The sequence below is a fragment of the Oryzias latipes genome, chromosome 23, assembly GCF_053564925.1.
Source record: "Oryzias latipes strain Hd-rR chromosome 23, Olatipes_Hd-rR_3.1".
Lineage (NCBI taxonomy): Eukaryota > Metazoa > Chordata > Actinopteri > Beloniformes > Adrianichthyidae > Oryzias > Oryzias latipes.
The window spans coordinates 3114853-3134348 of record NC_136259.1 but is presented as its reverse complement, the minus strand read 5'-3'; the positions used below and the strand labels follow the sequence as shown (position 1 = coordinate 3134348).

Genomic DNA, 19496 nt, shown 5'->3' with positions numbered 1-19496 from the left:
TTCAGTTGTGTATTTGGATATAAGTAACTGTACGTGACAATTACACTAACTATCCTCATATCAAGGCACACCTGTAAAACTGTTCCCTAATTAGATTTCATCCCAAAACTGGGGATAAATGGGCATTAGCAGCCAAAGACCACACTTTGTGAACAAAGAACAGGTGATTCCTTTAGAATCCCGAAATCAAACAATGGAATTTTAATAGAGATTTTTCTGATCCTATCAGTCTGGATTTCTGCTATGACAATCGCATGGGATAGTCCGAATTTAGCTTTGATTTGACAAAAGTATGCTTCTTTCCTGTCCTGTGTCAATGATTTCGTCCTGAGTGTGTGTTATTGGGGATAATCTTTCCTAAACCTCCCACTCCTTTTCAGGGTCAAGTGGTTACTGGAGTCTATCCCAGCCAGCTTTGGTGACAGGTAGAGTACACAATGAATGAAGTCAATATAAGGATGATGAAGATAAAGATGCATTGTTCTCTTAAATTACTAAATGGATAGTGCATGTGCAATCACATTTCTTTTTTTTTGATCAGATATCCATCCGCGTTCATAAATCCAATAACATGTGGCTCGTTGGTCTAGGGGTATGATTCTCGCTTTGGGTGCGAGAGGTCCCGGGTTCAAATCCCGGATGAGCCCCTTCAAGACAGATTATGGGTAATTGTCCACATCTGAACAAAAGGACAAGATGATCCATTATTTCTTTGTATCTATGTAACAGCACATGGCAATTACCATAACTGACCACAGTACCAGGCACACCTGTGAAACTACTCGCTAATGAGATATTATCACAAAAATCAAGCCAAATGTGTGTTAGCGGCCAAAGACCACACCCAATGCCAATCTAGTGAACAAAGAACAAGTAATTTCATTGTATTTCAAAATTCAATCAATGTATTTTTAATAGAGACTTGTCTGATATAATGCATCTGGATTTCTTCTATAACAATTGGATGGGACAGTCAGAATTGAGCTTTGATTTGACAAAAGTATGCTTCTATTTTGCCTTGAAAAAATGATTTTGTCTAGAGATTGTGTTGCAGGGGATATTTTTTCCAAAACCTCCCACTCCTTTTCAGGGTCAAGTGGTTACTGGAGTCTATCCCAGCCAGCTTTGGTGACAGGTAGAGTACACAATGAATGGAGTCAATATGATGATGATGAAGATAAAAATGTAGTGTTCTCTTAAATCACTAAATGGATAGTGCATGTGCAGTCACATGTTTCTGTTTGGTCAAAAATCTTTCTGCGTTCTTAAATTTGTTGCTTGTTGGTCTAGGGGTATGATACTCGCTTAGGGTGCAAGAGGTCCCGGGTTGAAATCCTGGACGAGCCCCTGCAAGACTGTCCGTAGATTGTTTACCACATCTAAACAAAAAGATGGTCTTCAGTTGTGTATTTGGATATAAGTAACTGTACATGACAATTACACTAACCAGCCTCATAACAAGACACACCTGTAAAACTGTTCCCTAATTAGATTTCATCCCAAAACTGGGGATAAATGGGCATTAGCAGCCAAAGACCACACTTTGTGAACAAAGAACAAGTAATTCCATTAGAATGCCGAAATCAAACAATGGAATTTTAATAAAGCTTTTTCTGATCCTATCAGTCTGGATTTCTGCTATGACAATCGCATGGGATAGTCCGAATTTAGCTTTGATTTGACAAAAGTATGCTTCTTTCCTGTCCTGTGTCAATGATTTCGTCCTGAGTGTGTGTTATTGGGGATAATCTTTCCTAAACCTCCCACTCCTTTTCAGGGTCAAGTGGTTACTGGAGTCTATCCCAGCCAGCTTTGGTGACAGGTAGAGTACACAATGAATGAAGTCAATATAAGGATGATGAAGATAAAGATGCATTGTTCTCTTAAATTACTAAATGGATAGTGCATGTGCAATCACATTTCTTTTTTTAAAATCAGATATCCATCCGCGTTCATAAATCCAATAACATGTGGCTCGTTGGTCTAGGGGTATGATTCTTGCTTTGGGTGCGAGAGGTCCCGGGTTCAAATCCCGGACGAGCCCCTTCAAGACAGATTATGGGTAATTGTCCACATCTGAACAAAAGGACAAGATGATCCATTATTTCTTTGTATCTATGTAACAGCACATGGCAATTACCATAACTGACCACAGTACCAGGCACACCTGTGAAACTACTCGCTAATGAGATATTATCACAAAAATCAAGCCAAATGTGTGTTAGCGGCCAAAGACCACACCCAATGCCAATCTAGTGAACAAAGAACAAGTAATTTCATTGTATTTCAAAATTCAATCAATGTATTTTTAATAGAGACTTGTCTGATATAATGCATCTGGATTTCTTCTATAACAATTGGATGGGACAGTCAGAATTGAGCTTTGATTTGACAAAAGTATGCTTCTATTTTGCCTTGAAAAAATGATTTTGTCTAGAGATTGTGTTGCAGGGGATATTTTTTCCAAAACCTCCCACTCCTTTTCAGGGTCAAGTGGTTACTGGAGTCTATCCCAGCCAGCTTTGGTGACAGGTAGAGTACACAATGAATGGAGTCAATATGATGATGATGAAGATAAAAATGTAGTGTTCTCGTAAATCACTAAATGGATAGTGCATGTGCAGTCACATGTTTCTGTTTGGTCAAAAATCTTTCTGCGTTCTTAAATTTGTTGCTTGTTGGTCTAGGGGTATGATACTCGCTTAGGGTGCAAGAGGTCCCGGGTTGAAATCCTGGACGAGCCCCTGCAAGACTGTCCGTAGATTGTTTACCACATCTAAACAAAAAGATGGTCTTCAGTTGTGTATTTGGATATAAGTAACTGTACATGACAATTACACTAACCAGCCTCATAACAAGACACACCTGTAAAACTGTTCCCTAATTAGATTTCATCCCAAAACTGGGGATAAATGGGCATTAGCAGCCAAAGACCACACTTTGTGAACAAAGAACAGGTGATTCCTTTAGAATCCCGAAATCAAACAATGGAATTTTAATAAAGCTTTTTCTGATCCTATCAGTCTGGATTTCTGCTATGACAATCGCATGGGATAGTCCGAATTTAGCTTTGATTTGACAAAAGTATGCTTCTTTCCTGTCCTGTGTCAATGATTTCGTCCTGAGTGTGTGTTATTGGGGATAATCTTTCCTAAACCTCCCACTCCTTTTCAGGGTCAAGTGGTTACTGGAGTCTATCCCAGCCAGCTTTGGTGACAGGTAGAGTACACAATGAATGAAGTCAATATAAGGATGATGAAGATAAAGATGCATTGTTCTCTTAAATTACTAAATGGATAGTGCATGTGCAATCACATTTCTTTTTTTAAAATCAGATATCCATCTGCGTTCATAAATCCAATAACATGTGGCTCGTTGGTCTAGGGGTATGATTCTCGCTTTGGGTGCGAGAGGTCCCGGGTTCAAATCCCGGACGAGCCCCTTCAAGACAGATTATGGGTAATTTGTCCACATCTGAACAAAAGGACAAGATGATCCATTATTTCTTTGTATCTATGTAACAATTACCATAACTGACCACAATACCAGGCACACCTGTGAAACTACTCTCTAATGAGATATTATCACAAAAATCAAGCTAAATGTGTGTTAGCGGCCAAAGACCACGCCCAATGCCAATCTAGTGAACAAAGAACAAGTAATTCCATTGTATTTCAAAATTCAATCAATGTATTTTTAATAGAGACTTGTCTGATATAATGCATCTGGATTTCTTCTATGACAATTGGATGGGACAGTCAGAATTGAGCTTTGATTTGACAAAAGTATGCTTCTATTTTGCCTTGAAAAAATGATTTTGTCTAGAGATTGTGTTGCAGGGGATATTTTTTCCAAAACCTCCCACTCCTTTTCAGGGTCAAGTGGTTACTGGAGTCTATCCCAGCCAGCTTTGGTGACAGGTAGAGTACACAATGAATGGAGTCAATATGATGATGATGAAGATAAAAATGTAGTGTTCTCGTAAATCACTAAATGGATAGTGCATGTGCAGTCACATGTTTCTGTTTGGTCAAAAATCTTTCTGCGTTCTTAAATTTGTTGCTTGTTGGTCTAGGGGTATGATACTCGCTTAGGGTGCAAGAGGTCCCGGGTTGAAATCCTGGACGAGCCCCTGCAAGACTGTCCGTAGATTGTTTACCACATCTAAACAAAAAGATGGTCTTCAGTTGTGTATTTGGATATAAGTAACTGTACATGACAATTACACTAACCAGCCTCATAACAAGACACACCTGTAAAACTGTTCCCTAATTAGATTTCATCCCAAAACTGGGGATAAATGGGCATTAGCAGCCAAAGACCACACTTTGTGAACAAAGAACAGGTGATTCCTTTAGAATCCCGAAATCAAACAATGGAATTTTAATAAAGCTTTTTCTGATCCTATCAGTCTGGATTTCTGCTATGACAATCGCATGGGATAGTCCGAATTTAGCTTTGATTTGACAAAAGTATGCTTCTTTCCTGTCCTGTGTCAATGATTTCGTCCTGAGTGTGTGTTATTGGGGATAATCTTTCCTAAACCTCCCACTCCTTTTCAGGGTCAAGTGGTTACTGGAGTCTATCCCAGCCAGCTTTGGTGACAGGTAGAGTACACAATGAATGAAGTCAATATAAGGATGATGAAGATAAAGATGCATTGTTCTCTTAAATTACTAAATGGATAGTGCATGTGCAATCACATTTCTTTTTTTAAAATCAGATATCCATCTGCGTTCATAAATCCAATAACATGTGGCTCGTTGGTCTAGGGGTATGATTCTCGCTTTGGGTGCGAGAGGTCCCGGGTTCAAATCCCGGACGAGCCCCTTCAAGACAGATTATGGGTAATTTGTCCACATCTGAACAAAAGGACAAGATGATCCATTATTTCTTTGTATCTATGTAACAATTACCATAACTGACCACAATACCAGGCACACCTGTGAAACTACTCTCTAATGAGATATTATCGCAAAAATCAAGCTAAATGTGTGTTAGCGGCCAAAGACCACGCCCAATGCCAATCTAGTGAACAAAGAACAAGTAATTCCATTGTATTTCAAAATTCAATCAATGTATTTTTAATAGAGACTTGTCTGATATAATGCATCTGGATTTCTTCTATGACAATTGGATGGGACAGTCAGAATTGAGCTTTGATTTGACAAAAGTATGCTTCTATTTTGCCTTGAAAAAATGATTTTGTCTAGAGATTGTGTTGCAGGGGATATTTTTTCCAAAACCTCCCACTCCTTTTCAGGGTCAAGTGGTTACTGGAGTCTATCCCAGCCAGCTTTGGTGACAGGTAGAGTACACAATGAATGGAGTCAATATGATGATGATGAAGATAAAAATGTAGTGTTCTCGTAAATCACTAAATGGATAGTGCATGTGCAGTCACATGTTTCTGTTTGGTCAAAAATCTTTCTGCGTTCTTAAATTTGTTGCTTGTTGGTCTAGGGGTATGATACTCGCTTAGGGTGCAAGAGGTCCCGGGTTGAAATCCTGGACGAGCCCCTGCAAGACTGTCCGTAGATTGTTTACCACATCTAAACAAAAAGATGGTCTTCAGTTGTGTATTTGGATATAAGTAACTGTACATGACAATTACACTAACCAGCCTCATAACAAGACACACCTGTAAAACTGTTCCCTAATTAGATTTCATCCCAAAACTGGGGATAAATGGGCATTAGCAGCCAAAGACCACACTTTGTGAACAAAGAACAAGTAATTCCATTAGAATGCCGAAATCAAACAATGGAATTTTAAGAGATTTTTCTGATCCTATCAGTCTGGATTTCTGCTATGACAATCGCATGGGATAGTCCGAATTTAGCTTTGATTTGACAAAAGTATGCTTCTTTCCTGTCCTGTGTCAATGAATTCGTCATGAGTGTGTGTTATTGGGGATAATCTTTCCTAAACCTCCCACTCCTTTTCAGGGTCAAGTGGTTAGTGGAGTCTATCCCAGCCAGCTTTGGTGACAGGTAGAGTACACAATGAATGAAGTCAATATAAGGATGATGAAGATAAAGATGCATTGTTCTCTTAAATTACTAAATGGATAGTGCATGTGCAATCACATTTCTTTTTTTTTGATCAGATATCCATCCGCGTTCATAAATCCAATAACATGTGGCTCGTTGGTCTAGGGGTATGATTCTCGCTTTGGGTGCGAGAGGTCCCGGGTTCAAATCCCGGATGAGCCCCTTCAAGACAGATTATGGGTAATTGTCCACATCTGAACAAAAGGACAAGATGATCCATTATTTCTTTGTATCTATGTAACAGCACATGGCAATTACCATAACTGACCACAGTACCAGGCACACCTGCGAAACTACTCGCTAATGAGATATTATCACAAAAATCAAGCCAAATGTGTGTTAGCGGCCAAAGACCACACCCAATGCCAATCTAGTGAACAAAGAACAAGTAATTTCATTGTATTTCAAAATTCAATCAATGTATTTTTAATAGAGACTTGTCTGATATAATGCATCTGGATTTCTTCTATAACAATTGGATGGGACAGTCAGAATTGAGCTTTGATTTGACAAAAGTATGCTTCTATTTTGCCTTGAAAAAATGATTTTGTCTAGAGATTGTGTTGCAGGGGATATTTTTTCCAAAACCTCCCACTCCTTTTCAGGGTCAAGTGGTTACTGGAGTCTATCCCAGCCAGCTTTGGTGACAGGTAGAGTACACAATGAATGGAGTCAATATGATGATGATGAAGATAAAAATGTAGTGTTCTCGTAAATCACTAAATGGATAGTGCATGTGCAGTCACATGTTTCTGTTTGGTCAAAAATCTTTCTGCGTTCTTAAATTTGTTGCTTGTTGGTCTAGGGGTATGATACTCGCTTAGGGTGCAAGAGGTCCCGGGTTGAAATCCTGGACGAGCCCCTGCAAGACTGTCCGTAGATTGTTTACCACATCTAAACAAAAAGATGGTCTTCAGTTGTGTATTTGGATATAAGTAACTGTACATGACAATTACACTAACCAGCCTCATAACAAGACACACCTGTAAAACTGTTCCCTAATTAGATTTCATCCCAAAACTGGGGATAAATGGGCATTAGCAGCCAAAGACCACACTTTGTGAACAAAGAACAAGTAATTCCATTAGAATGCCGAAATCAAACAATGGAATTTTAATAAAGCTTTTTCTGATCCTATCAGTCTGGATTTCTGCTATGACAATCGCATGGGATAGTCCGAATTTAGCTTTGATTTGACAAAAGTATGCTTCTTTCCTGTCCTGTGTCAATGATTTCGTCCTGAGTGTGTGTTATTGGGGATAATCTTTCCTAAACCTCCCACTCCTTTTCAGGGTCAAGTGGTTACTGGAGTCTATCCCAGCCAGCTTTGGTGACAGGTAGAGTACACAATGAATGAAGTCAATATAAGGATGATGAAGATAAAGATGCATTGTTCTCTTAAATTACTAAATGGATAGTGCATGTGCAATCACATTTCTTTTTTTAAAATCAGATATCCATCTGCGTTCATAAATCCAATAACATGTGGCTCGTTGGTCTAGGGGTATGATTCTTGCTTTGGGTGCGAGAGGTCCCGGGTTCAAATCCCGGACGAGCCCCTTCAAGACAGATTATGGGTAATTGTCCACATCTGAACAAAAGGACAAGATGATCCATTATTTCTTTGTATCTATGTAACAGCACATGGCAATTACCATAACTGACCACAGTACCAGGCACACCTGTGAAACTACTCGCTAATGAGATATTATCACAAAAATCAAGCCAAATGTGTGTTAGCGGCCAAAGACCACACCCAATGCCAATCTAGTGAACAAAGAACAAGTAATTTCATTGTATTTCAAAATTCAATCAATGTATTTTTAATAGAGACTTGTCTGATATAATGCATCTGGATTTCTTCTATAACAATTGGATGGGACAGTCAGAATTGAGCTTTGATTTGACAAAAGTATGCTTCTATTTTGCCTTGAAAAAATGATTTTGTCTAGAGATTGTGTTGCAGGGGATATTTTTTCCAAAACCTCCCACTCCTTTTCAGGGTCAAGTGGTTACTGGAGTCTATCCCAGCCAGCTTTGGTGACAGGTAGAGTACACAATGAATGGAGTCAATATGATGATGATGAAGATAAAAATGTAGTGTTCTCGTAAATCACTAAATGGATAGTGCATGTGCAGTCACATGTTTCTGTTTGGTCAAAAATCTTTCTGCGTTCTTAAATTTGTTGCTTGTTGGTCTAGGGGTATGATACTCGCTTAGGGTGCAAGAGGTCCCGGGTTGAAATCCTGGACGAGCCCCTGCAAGACTGTCCGTAGATTGTTTACCACATCTAAACAAAAAGATGGTCTTCAGTTGTGTATTTGGATATAAGTAACTGTACATGACAATTACACTAACCAGCCTCATAACAAGACACACCTGTAAAACTGTTCCCTAATTAGATTTCATCCCAAAACTGGGGATAAATGGGCATTAGCAGCCAAAGACCACACTTTGTGAACAAAGAACAAGTAATTCCATTAGAATGCCGAAATCAAACAATGGAATTTTAAGAGATTTTTCTGATCCTATCAGTCTGGATTTCTGCTATGACAATCGCATGGGATAGTCCGAATTTAGCTTTGATTTGACAAAAGTATGCTTCTTTCCTGTCCTGTGTCAATGAATTCGTCATGAGTGTGTGTTATTGGGGATAATCTTTCCTAAACCTCCCACTCCTTTTCAGGGTCAAGTGGTTAGTGGAGTCTATCCCAGCCAGCTTTGGTGACAGGTAGAGTACACAATGAATGAAGTCAATATAAGGATGATGAAGATAAAGATGCATTGTTCTCTTAAATTACTAAATGGATAGTGCATGTGCAATCACATTTCTTTTTTTTTGATCAGATATCCATCCGCGTTCATAAATCCAATAACATGTGGCTCGTTGGTCTAGGGGTATGATTCTCGCTTTGGGTGCGAGAGGTCCCGGGTTCAAATCCCGGATGAGCCCCTTCAAGACAGATTATGGGTAATTGTCCACATCTGAACAAAAGGACAAGATGATCCATTATTTCTTTGTATCTATGTAACAGCACATGGCAATTACCATAACTGACCACAGTACCAGGCACACCTGCGAAACTACTCGCTAATGAGATATTATCACAAAAATCAAGCCAAATGTGTGTTAGCGGCCAAAGACCACACCCAATGCCAATCTAGTGAACAAAGAACAAGTAATTTCATTGTATTTCAAAATTCAATCAATGTATTTTTAATAGAGACTTGTCTGATATAATGCATCTGGATTTCTTCTATAACAATTGGATGGGACAGTCAGAATTGAGCTTTGATTTGACAAAAGTATGCTTCTATTTTGCCTTGAAAAAATGATTTTGTCTAGAGATTGTGTTGCAGGGGATATTTTTTCCAAAACCTCCCACTCCTTTTCAGGGTCAAGTGGTTACTGGAGTCTATCCCAGCCAGCTTTGGTGACAGGTAGAGTACACAATGAATGGAGTCAATATGATGATGATGAAGATAAAAATGTAGTGTTCTCGTAAATCACTAAATGGATAGTGCATGTGCAGTCACATGTTTCTGTTTGGTCAAAAATCTTTCTGCGTTCTTAAATTTGTTGCTTGTTGGTCTAGGGGTATGATACTCGCTTAGGGTGCAAGAGGTCCCGGGTTGAAATCCTGGACGAGCCCCTGCAAGACTGTCCGTAGATTGTTTACCACATCTAAACAAAAAGATGGTCTTCAGTTGTGTATTTGGATATAAGTAACTGTACATGACAATTACACTAACCAGCCTCATAACAAGACACACCTGTAAAACTGTTCCCTAATTAGATTTCATCCCAAAACTGGGGATAAATGGGCATTAGCAGCCAAAGACCACACTTTGTGAACAAAGAACAAGTAATTCCATTAGAATGCCGAAATCAAACAATGGAATTTTAATAAAGCTTTTTCTGATCCTATCAGTCTGGATTTCTGCTATGACAATCGCATGGGATAGTCCGAATTTAGCTTTGATTTGACAAAAGTATGCTTCTTTCCTGTCCTGTGTCAATGATTTCGTCCTGAGTGTGTGTTATTGGGGATAATCTTTCCTAAACCTCCCACTCCTTTTCAGGGTCAAGTGGTTACTGGAGTCTATCCCAGCCAGCTTTGGTGACAGGTAGAGTACACAATGAATGAAGTCAATATAAGGATGATGAAGATAAAGATGCATTGTTCTCTTAAATTACTAAATGGATAGTGCATGTGCAATCACATTTCTTTTTTTAAAATCAGATATCCATCCGCGTTCATAAATCCAATAACATGTGGCTCGTTGGTCTAGGGGTATGATTCTTGCTTTGGGTGCGAGAGGTCCCGGGTTCAAATCCCGGACGAGCCCCTTCAAGACAGATTATGGGTAATTGTCCACATCTGAACAAAAGGACAAGATGATCCATTATTTCTTTGTATCTATGTAACAGCACATGGCAATTACCATAACTGACCACAGTACCAGGCACACCTGTGAAACTACTCGCTAATGAGATATTATCACAAAAATCAAGCCAAATGTGTGTTAGCGGCCAAAGACCACACCCAATGCCAATCTAGTGAACAAAGAACAAGTACTTTCATTGTATTTCAAAATTCAATCAATGTATTTTTAATAGAGACTTGTCTGATATAATGCATCTGGATTTCTTCTATAACAATTGGATGGGACAGTCAGAATTGAGCTTTGATTTGACAAAAGTATGCTTCTATTTTGCCTTGAAAAAATGATTTTGTCTAGAGATTGTGTTGCAGGGGATATTTTTTCCAAAACCTCCCACTCCTTTTCAGGGTCAAGTGGTTACTGGAGTCTATCCCAGCCAGCTTTGGTGACAGGTAGAGTACACAATGAATGGAGTCAATATGATGATGATGAAGATAAAAATGTAGTGTTCTCGTAAATCACTAAATGGATAGTGCATGTGCAGTCACATGTTTCTGTTTGGTCAAAAATCTTTCTGCGTTCTTAAATTTGTTGCTTGTTGGTCTAGGGGTATGATACTCGCTTAGGGTGCAAGAGGTCCCGGGTTGAAATCCTGGACGAGCCCCTGCAAGACTGTCCGTAGATTGTTTACCACATCTAAACAAAAAGATGGTCTTCAGTTGTGTATTTGGATATAAGTAACTGTACATGACAATTACACTAACCAGCCTCATAACAAGACACACCTGTAAAACTGTTCCCTAATTAGATTTCATCCCAAAACTGGGGATAAATGGGCATTAGCAGCCAAAGACCACACTTTGTGAACAAAGAACAGGTAATTCCATTAGAATGCCGAAATCAAACAATGGAATTTTAATAAAGCTTTTTCTGATCCTATCAGTCTGGATTTCTGCTATGACAATCGCATGGGATAGTCCGAATTTAGCTTTGATTTGACAAAAGTATGCTTCTTTCCTGTCCTGTGTCAATGATTTCGTCCTGAGTGTGTGTTATTGGGGATAATCTTTCCTAAACCTCCCACTCCTTTTCAGGGTCAAGTGGTTACTGGAGTCTATCCCAGCCAGCTTTGGTGACAGGTAGAGTACACAATGAATGAAGTCAATATAAGGATGATGAAGATAAAGATGCATTGTTCTCTTAAATTACTAAATTGATAGTGCATGTGCAATCACATTTCTTTTTTTAAAATCAGATATCCATCCGCGTTCATAAATCCAATAACATGTGGCTCGTTGGTCTAGGGGTATGATTCTCGCTTTGGGTGCGAGAGGTCCCGGGTTCAAATCCCGGATGAGCCCCTTCAAGACAGATTATGGGTAATTGTCCACATCTGAACAAAAGGACAAGATGATCCATTATTTCTTTGTATCTATGTAACAGCACATGGCAATTACCATAACTGACCACAGTACCAGGCACACCTGCGAAACTACTCGCTAATGAGATATTATCACAAAAATCAAGCCAAATGTGTGTTAGCGGCCAAAGACCACACCCAATACCAATCTAGTGAACAAAGAACAAGTAATTTCATTGTATTTCAAAATTCAATCAATGTATTTTTAATAGAGACTTGTCTGATATAATGCATCTGGATTTCTTCTATAACAATTGGATGGGACAGTCAGAATTGAGCTTTGATTTGACAAAAGTATGCTTCTATTTTGCCTTGAAAAAATGATTTTGTCTAGAGATTGTGTTGCAGGGGATATTTTTTCCAAAACCTCCCACTCCTTTTCAGGGTCAAGTGGTTACTGGAGTCTATCCCAGCCAGCTTTGGTGACAGGTAGAGTACACAATGAATGGAGTCAATATGATGATGATGAAGATAAAAATGTAGTGTTCTCGTAAATCACTAAATGGATAGTGCATGTGCAGTCACATGTTTCTGTTTGGTCAAAAATCTTTCTGCGTTCTTAAATTTGTTGCTTGTTGGTCTAGGGGTATGATACTCGCTTAGGGTGCAAGAGGTCCCGGGTTGAAATCCTGGACGAGCCCCTGCAAGACTGTCCGTAGATTGTTTACCACATCTAAACAAAAAGATGGTCTTCAGTTGTGTATTTGGATATAAGTAACTGTACATGACAATTACACTAACCAGCCTCATAACAAGACACACCTGTAAAACTGTTCCCTAATTAGATTTCATCCCAAAACTGGGGATAAATGGGCATTAGCAGCCAAAGACCACACTTTGTGAACAAAGAACAAGTAATTCCATTAGAATGCCGAAATCAAACAATGGAATTTTAATAAAGCTTTTTCTGATCCTATCAGTCTGGATTTCTGCTATGACAATCGCATGGGATAGTCCGAATTTAGCTTTGATTTGACAAAAGTATGCTTCTTTCCTGTCCTGTGTCAATGATTTCGTCCTGAGTGTGTGTTATTGGGGATAATCTTTCCTAAACCTCCCACTCCTTTTCAGGGTCAAGTGGTTACTGGAGTCTATCCCAGCCAGCTTTGGTGACAGGTAGAGTACACAATGAATGAAGTCAATATAAGGATGATGAAGATAAAGATGCATTGTTCTCTTAAATTACTAAATGGATAGTGCATGTGCAATCACATTTCTTTTTTTAAAATCAGATATCCATCCGCGTTCATAAATCCAATAACATGTGGCTCGTTGGTCTAGGGGTATGATTCTTGCTTTGGGTGCGAGAGGTCCCGGGTTCAAATCCCGGACGAGCCCCTTCAAGACAGATTATGGGTAATTGTCCACATCTGAACAAAAGGACAAGATGATCCATTATTTCTTTGTATCTATGTAACAGCACATGGCAATTACCATAACTGACCACAGTACCAGGCACACCTGTGAAACTACTCGCTAATGAGATATTATCACAAAAATCAAGCCAAATGTGTGTTAGCGGCCAAAGACCACACCCAATGCCAATCTAGTGAACAAAGAACAAGTACTTTCATTGTATTTCAAAATTCAATCAATGTATTTTTAATAGAGACTTGTCTGATATAATGCATCTGGATTTCTTCTATAACAATTGGATGGGACAGTCAGAATTGAGCTTTGATTTGACAAAAGTATGCTTCTATTTTGCCTTGAAAAAATGATTTTGTCTAGAGATTGTGTTGCAGGGGATATTTTTTCCAAAACCTCCCACTCCTTTTCAGGGTCAAGTGGTTACTGGAGTCTATCCCAGCCAGCTTTGGTGACAGGTAGAGTACACAATGAATGGAGTCAATATGATGATGATGAAGATAAAAATGTAGTGTTCTCGTAAATCACTAAATGGATAGTGCATGTGCAGTCACATGTTTCTGTTTGGTCAAAAATCTTTCTGCGTTCTTAAATTTGTTGCTTGTTGGTCTAGGGGTATGATACTCGCTTAGGGTGCAAGAGGTCCCGGGTTGAAATCCTGGACGAGCCCCTGCAAGACTGTCCGTAGATTGTTTACCACATCTAAACAAAAAGATGGTCTTCAGTTGTGTATTTGGATATAAGTAACTGTACATGACAATTACACTAACCAGCCTCATAACAAGACACACCTGTAAAACTGTTCCCTAATTAGATTTCATCCCAAAACTGGGGATAAATGGGCATTAGCAGCCAAAGACCACACTTTGTGAACAAAGAACAGGTAATTCCATTAGAATGCCGAAATCAAACAATGGAATTTTAATAAAGCTTTTTCTGATCCTATCAGTCTGGATTTCTGCTATGACAATCGCATGGGATAGTCCGAATTTAGCTTTGATTTGACAAAAGTATGCTTCTTTCCTGTCCTGTGTCAATGATTTCGTCCTGAGTGTGTGTTATTGGGGATAATCTTTCCTAAACCTCCCACTCCTTTTCAGGGTCAAGTGGTTACTGGAGTCTATCCCAGCCAGCTTTGGTGACAGGTAGAGTACACAATGAATGAAGTCAATATAAGGATGATGAAGATAAAGATGCATTGTTCTCTTAAATTACTAAATTGATAGTGCATGTGCAATCACATTTCTTTTTTTAAAATCAGATATCCATCCGCGTTCATAAATCCAATAACATGTGGCTCGTTGGTCTAGGGGTATGATTCTCGCTTTGGGTGCGAGAGGTCCCGGGTTCAAATCCCGGATGAGCCCCTTCAAGACAGATTATGGGTAATTGTCCACATCTGAACAAAAGGACAAGATGATCCATTATTTCTTTGTATCTATGTAACAGCACATGGCAATTACCATAACTGACCACAGTACCAGGCACACCTGCGAAACTACTCGCTAATGAGATATTATCACAAAAATCAAGCCAAATGTGTGTTAGCGGCCAAAGACCACACCCAATACCAATCTAGTGAACAAAGAACAAGTAATTCCATTGTATTTCAAAATTCAATCAATGTATTTTTAATAGAGACTTGTCTGATATAATGCATCTGGATTTCTTCTATGACAATTGGATGGGACAGTCAGAATTGAGCTTTGATTTGACAAAAGTATGCTTCTATTTTGCCTTGAAAAAATGATTTTGTCTAGAGATTGTGTTGCAGAGGATATTTTTTCCAAAACCTCCCACTCCTTTTCAGGGTCAAGTGGTTACTGGAGTCTATCCCAGCCAGCTTTGGTGACAGGTAGAGTACACAATGAATGGAGTCAATATGATGATGATGAAGATAAAAATGTAGTGTTCTCGTAAATCACTAAATGGATAGTGCATGTGCAGTCACATGTTTCTGTTTGGTCAAAAATCTTTCTGCGTTCTTAAATTTGTTGCTTGTTGGTCTAGGGGTATGATACTCGTTTAGGGGGCAAGAGGTCCCGGGTTGAAATCATGGACGAGCCCCTGCAAGACTGTCCGTAGATTGTTTACCACATCTAAACAAAAAGATGGTCTTCAGTTGTGTATTTGGATATAAGTAACTGTACATGACAATTACACTAACTATCCTCATATCAAGGCACACCTGTAAAACTGTTCCCTAATTAGATTTCATCCCAAAACTGGGGATAAATGGGCATTAGCAGCCAAAGACCACACTTTGTAAACAAAGAACAGGTGATTCCTTTAGAATCCCGAAATCAAACAATGGAATTTTAAGAGATTTTTCTGATCCTATCAGTCTGGATTTCTGCTATGACAATCGCATGGGATAGTCCGAATTTAGCTTTGATTTGACAAAAGTATGCTTCTTTCCTGTCCTGTGTCAATGATTTCGTCCTGAGTGTGTGTTATTGGGGATAATCTTTCCTAAACCTCCCACTCCTTTTCAGGGTCAAGTGGTTACTGGAGTCTATCCCAGCCAGCTTTGGTGACAGGTAGAGTACACAATGAATGAAGTCAATATAAGGATGATGAAGATAAAGATGCATTGTTCTCTTAAATTACTAAATGGATAGTGCATGTGCAATCACATTTCTTTTTTTTAAATCAGATATCCATCCGCGTTCATAAATCCAATAACATGTTGCTCGTTGGTCTAGGGGTATGATTCTCGCTTTGGGTGCGAGAGGTCCCGGGTTCAAATCCTGGACGAGGCCCTTCAAGACAGATTATGGGTAATTGTCCACATTTGAACAAAAGGACAAGGTGCTCCATTATTTCTTTGTATCTAAGTAACAGCACATGGCAATTACCATAACTGACCACAATACCAGGCACACCTGTGAAACTACTCTCTAATGAGATATTATCACAAAAATCAAGCTAAATGTGTGTTAGCGGCCAAAGACCACGCCCAATGCCAATCTAGTGAACAAAGAACAAGTAATTCCATTGTATTTCAAAATTCAATCAATGTATTTTTAATAGAGACTTGTCTGATATAATGCATCTGGATTTCTTCTATGACAATTGGATGGGACAGTCAGAATTGAGCTTTGATTTGACAAAAGTATGCTTCTATTTTGCCTTGAAAAAATGATTTTGTCTAGAGTTTGTGTTGCAGGGGATAATTTTTCCAAAACCTCCCACTCCTTTTCAGGGTCAAGTGGTTACTGAAGTCTATCCCAGCCAGCTTTGGTGACAGGTAGAGTACACAATGAATGGAGTCAATATGATGATGATGAAGATAAAAATGTAGTGTTCTCGTAAATCACTAAATGGATAGTGCATGTGCAGTCACATGTTTCTGTTTGGTCAAAAATCTTTCTGCGTTCTTAAATTTGTTGCTTGTTGGTCTAGGGGTATGATACTCGCTTAGGGTGCAAGAGGTCCCGGGTTGAAATCCTGGACGAGCCCCTGCAAGACTGTCCGTAGATTGTTTACCACATCTAAACAAAAAGATGGTCTTCAGTTGTGTATTTGGATATAAGTAACTGTACATGACAATTACACTAACCAGCCTCATAACAAGACACACCTGTAAAACTGTTCCCTAATTAGATTTCATCCCAAAACTGGGGATAAATGGGCATTAGCAGCCAAAGACCACACTTTGTGAACAAAGAACAGGTAATTCCATTAGAATGCCGAAATCAAACAATGGAATTTTAATAAAGCTTTTTCTGATCCTATCAGTCTGGATTTCTGCTATGACAATCGCATGGGATAGTCCGAATTTAGCTTTGATTTGACAAAAGTATGCTTCTTTCCTGTCCTGTGTCAATGATTTCGTCCTGAGTGTGTGTTATTGGGGATAATCTTTCCTAAACCTCCCACTCCTTTTCAGGGTCAAGTGGTTACTGGAGTCTATTCCAGCCAGCTTTGGTGACAGGTAGAGTACACAATGAATGAAGTCAATATAAGGATGATGAAGATAAAGATGCATTGTTCTCTTAAATTACTAAATTGATAGTGCATGTGCAATCACATTTCTTTTTTTAAAATCAGATATCCATCCGCGTTCATAAATCCAATAACATGTGGCTCGTTGGTCTAGGGGTATGATTCTCGCTTTGGGTGCGAGAGGTCCCGGGTTCAAATCCCGGATGAGCCCCTTCAAGACAGATTATGGGTAATTGTCCACATCTGAACAAAAGGACAAGATGCTCCATTATTTCTTTGTATCTATGTAACAGCACATGGCAATTACCATAACTGACCACAATTCCAGGCACACCTGTGAAACTACTCGCTAATGAGATATTATCACAAAAATCAAGCTAAATGTGTGTTAGCGGCCAAAGACCACACCCAATGCCAATCTAGTGAACAAAGAACAAGTAATTCCATTGTATTTCAAAATTCAATCAATGTATTTTTAATAGAGACTTGTCTGATATAATGCATCTGGATTTCTTCTATGACAATTGGATGGGACAGTCAGAATTGAGCTTTGATTTGACAAAAGTATGCTTCTATTTTGCCTTGAAAAAATGATTTTGTCTAGAGATTGTGTTGCAGAGGATATTTTTTCCAAAACCTCCCACTCCTTTTCAGGGTCAAGTGGTTACTGGAGTCTATCCCAGCCAGCTTTGGTGACAGGTAGAGTACACAATGAATGGAGTCAATATGATGATGATGAAGATAAAAATGTAGTGTTCTCGTAAATCACTAAATGGATAGTGCATGTGCAGTCACATGTTTCTGTTTGGTCTTAAATCTTTCTGCGTTCTTAAATTTGTTGCTTGTTGGTCTAGGGGTATGATACTCGTTTAGGGGGCAAGAGGTCCCGGGTTGAAATCCTGGACGAGCCCCTGCAAGACTGTCCGTAGATTGTTTACCACATCTAAACAAAAAGATGGTCTTCAGTTGTGTATTTGGATATAAGTAACTGTACATGACAATTACACTAACTATCCTCATATCAAGGCACACCTGTAAAACTGTTCCCTAATTAGATTTCATCCCAAAACTGGGGATAATTGGGCATTAGCAGCCAAAGACCACACTTTGTGAACAAAGAACAGGTGATTCCTTTAGAATCCCGAAATCAAACAATGGAATTTTAAGAGATTTTTCTGATCCTATCAGTCTGGATTTCTGCTATGACAATCGCATGGGATAGTCCGAATTTAGCTTTGATTTGACAAAAGTATGCTTCTTTCCTGTCCTGTGTCAATGATTTCGTCATGAGTGTGTGTTATTGGGGATAATCTTTCCTAAACTTCCCCCCCCCCTTTCAGGGTCAAGTGGTTACTGGAGTCTATCCCAGCCATCTTTGGTGACAGGTAGAGTACACAATGAATGAAGTCAATATAAGGATGATGAAGATAAAGACGCATTGTTCTCTTAAATTACTAAATGGATAGTGCATGTGCAATCACATTTCTTTTTTTAAAATCAGATATCCATCCGCGTTCATAAATCCAATAACATGTGGCTCGTTGGTCTAGGGGTATGATACTCGCTTTGGGTGCGAGAGGTCCCGGGTTCAAATCCCGGACGAGCCCCTTCAAGACAGATTATGGGTAATTGTCCACATCTGAACAAAAGGACAAGATGATCCATTATTTCTTTGTATCTATGTAACAGCACATGGCAATTACCATAACTGACCACAATACCAGGCACACCTGTGAAACTACTCACTAATGAGATATTATCACAAAAATCAAGCCAAATGTGTGTTAGCGGCCAAAGACCACACCCAATGCCAATCTAGTGAACAAAGAACAAGTAATTCCATTGTATTTCAAAATTCAATCAATGTATTTTTAATAGAGACTTGTCTGATATAATGCATCTGGATTTCTTCTATGACAATTGGATGGGACAGTCAGAATTGAGCTTTGATTTGACAAAAGTATGCTTCTATTTTGCCTTGAAAAAATGATTTTGTCTAGAGATTGTGTTGCAGGGGATATTTTTTCCAAAACCTCCCACTCCTTTTTTAGGGTCAAGTGGTTACTGGAGTTTATCCCAGCCAGCTTTGGTGACAGGTAGAGTACACAATGAATGGAGTCAATATGATGATGATGAAGATAAAAATGTAGTGTTCTCGTAAATCACTAAATGGATAGTGCATGTGCAGTCACATGTTTCTGTTTGGTCAAAAATCTTTCTGCGTTCTTAAATTTGTTGCTTGTTGGTCTAGGGGTATGATACTCGCTTAGGGTGCAAGAGGTCCCGGGTTGAAATCCTGGACGAGCCCCTGCAAGACTGT

At 39.1% G+C, this 19496-nt stretch overlaps 13 non-coding genes across 13 annotated transcripts; all 13 read left to right on the top strand.

Annotated features, from left to right (window-relative positions):
* The first annotated feature begins 575 nt into the window (after window positions 1-575).
* trnap-ugg (transfer RNA proline (anticodon UGG)) lies at window positions 576-647 on the top strand. Its single transcript has one exon. It is a non-coding gene; the product is annotated as a tRNA-Pro (tRNA).
* A 1325-nt stretch (window positions 648-1972) lies between these two features.
* Window positions 1973-2044, top strand: trnap-ugg (transfer RNA proline (anticodon UGG)). Its single transcript has one exon. It is a non-coding gene; the product is annotated as a tRNA-Pro (tRNA).
* A 1325-nt stretch (window positions 2045-3369) lies between these two features.
* Window positions 3370-3441, top strand: trnap-ugg (transfer RNA proline (anticodon UGG)). The gene has a single exon. It is a non-coding gene; the product is annotated as a tRNA-Pro (tRNA).
* A 1316-nt stretch (window positions 3442-4757) lies between these two features.
* trnap-ugg (transfer RNA proline (anticodon UGG)) lies at window positions 4758-4829 on the top strand. The gene has a single exon. It is a non-coding gene; the product is annotated as a tRNA-Pro (tRNA).
* Window positions 4830-6143: 1314 nt separating this feature from the next.
* trnap-ugg (transfer RNA proline (anticodon UGG)) lies at window positions 6144-6215 on the top strand. The gene has a single exon. It is a non-coding gene; the product is annotated as a tRNA-Pro (tRNA).
* A 1325-nt stretch (window positions 6216-7540) lies between these two features.
* trnap-ugg (transfer RNA proline (anticodon UGG)) lies at window positions 7541-7612 on the top strand. The gene has a single exon. It is a non-coding gene; the product is annotated as a tRNA-Pro (tRNA).
* A 1323-nt stretch (window positions 7613-8935) lies between these two features.
* trnap-ugg (transfer RNA proline (anticodon UGG)) lies at window positions 8936-9007 on the top strand. Its single transcript has one exon. It is a non-coding gene; the product is annotated as a tRNA-Pro (tRNA).
* A 1325-nt stretch (window positions 9008-10332) lies between these two features.
* Window positions 10333-10404, top strand: trnap-ugg (transfer RNA proline (anticodon UGG)). Its single transcript has one exon. It is a non-coding gene; the product is annotated as a tRNA-Pro (tRNA).
* A 1325-nt stretch (window positions 10405-11729) lies between these two features.
* trnap-ugg (transfer RNA proline (anticodon UGG)) lies at window positions 11730-11801 on the top strand. The gene has a single exon. It is a non-coding gene; the product is annotated as a tRNA-Pro (tRNA).
* Window positions 11802-13126: 1325 nt separating this feature from the next.
* Window positions 13127-13198, top strand: trnap-ugg (transfer RNA proline (anticodon UGG)). Its single transcript has one exon. It is a non-coding gene; the product is annotated as a tRNA-Pro (tRNA).
* A 1325-nt stretch (window positions 13199-14523) lies between these two features.
* trnap-ugg (transfer RNA proline (anticodon UGG)) lies at window positions 14524-14595 on the top strand. Its single transcript has one exon. It is a non-coding gene; the product is annotated as a tRNA-Pro (tRNA).
* A 2720-nt stretch (window positions 14596-17315) lies between these two features.
* Window positions 17316-17387, top strand: trnap-ugg (transfer RNA proline (anticodon UGG)). Its single transcript has one exon. It is a non-coding gene; the product is annotated as a tRNA-Pro (tRNA).
* Window positions 17388-18711: 1324 nt separating this feature from the next.
* trnap-ugg (transfer RNA proline (anticodon UGG)) lies at window positions 18712-18783 on the top strand. The gene has a single exon. It is a non-coding gene; the product is annotated as a tRNA-Pro (tRNA).
* The last annotated feature ends 713 nt before the right edge of the window (window positions 18784-19496 follow it).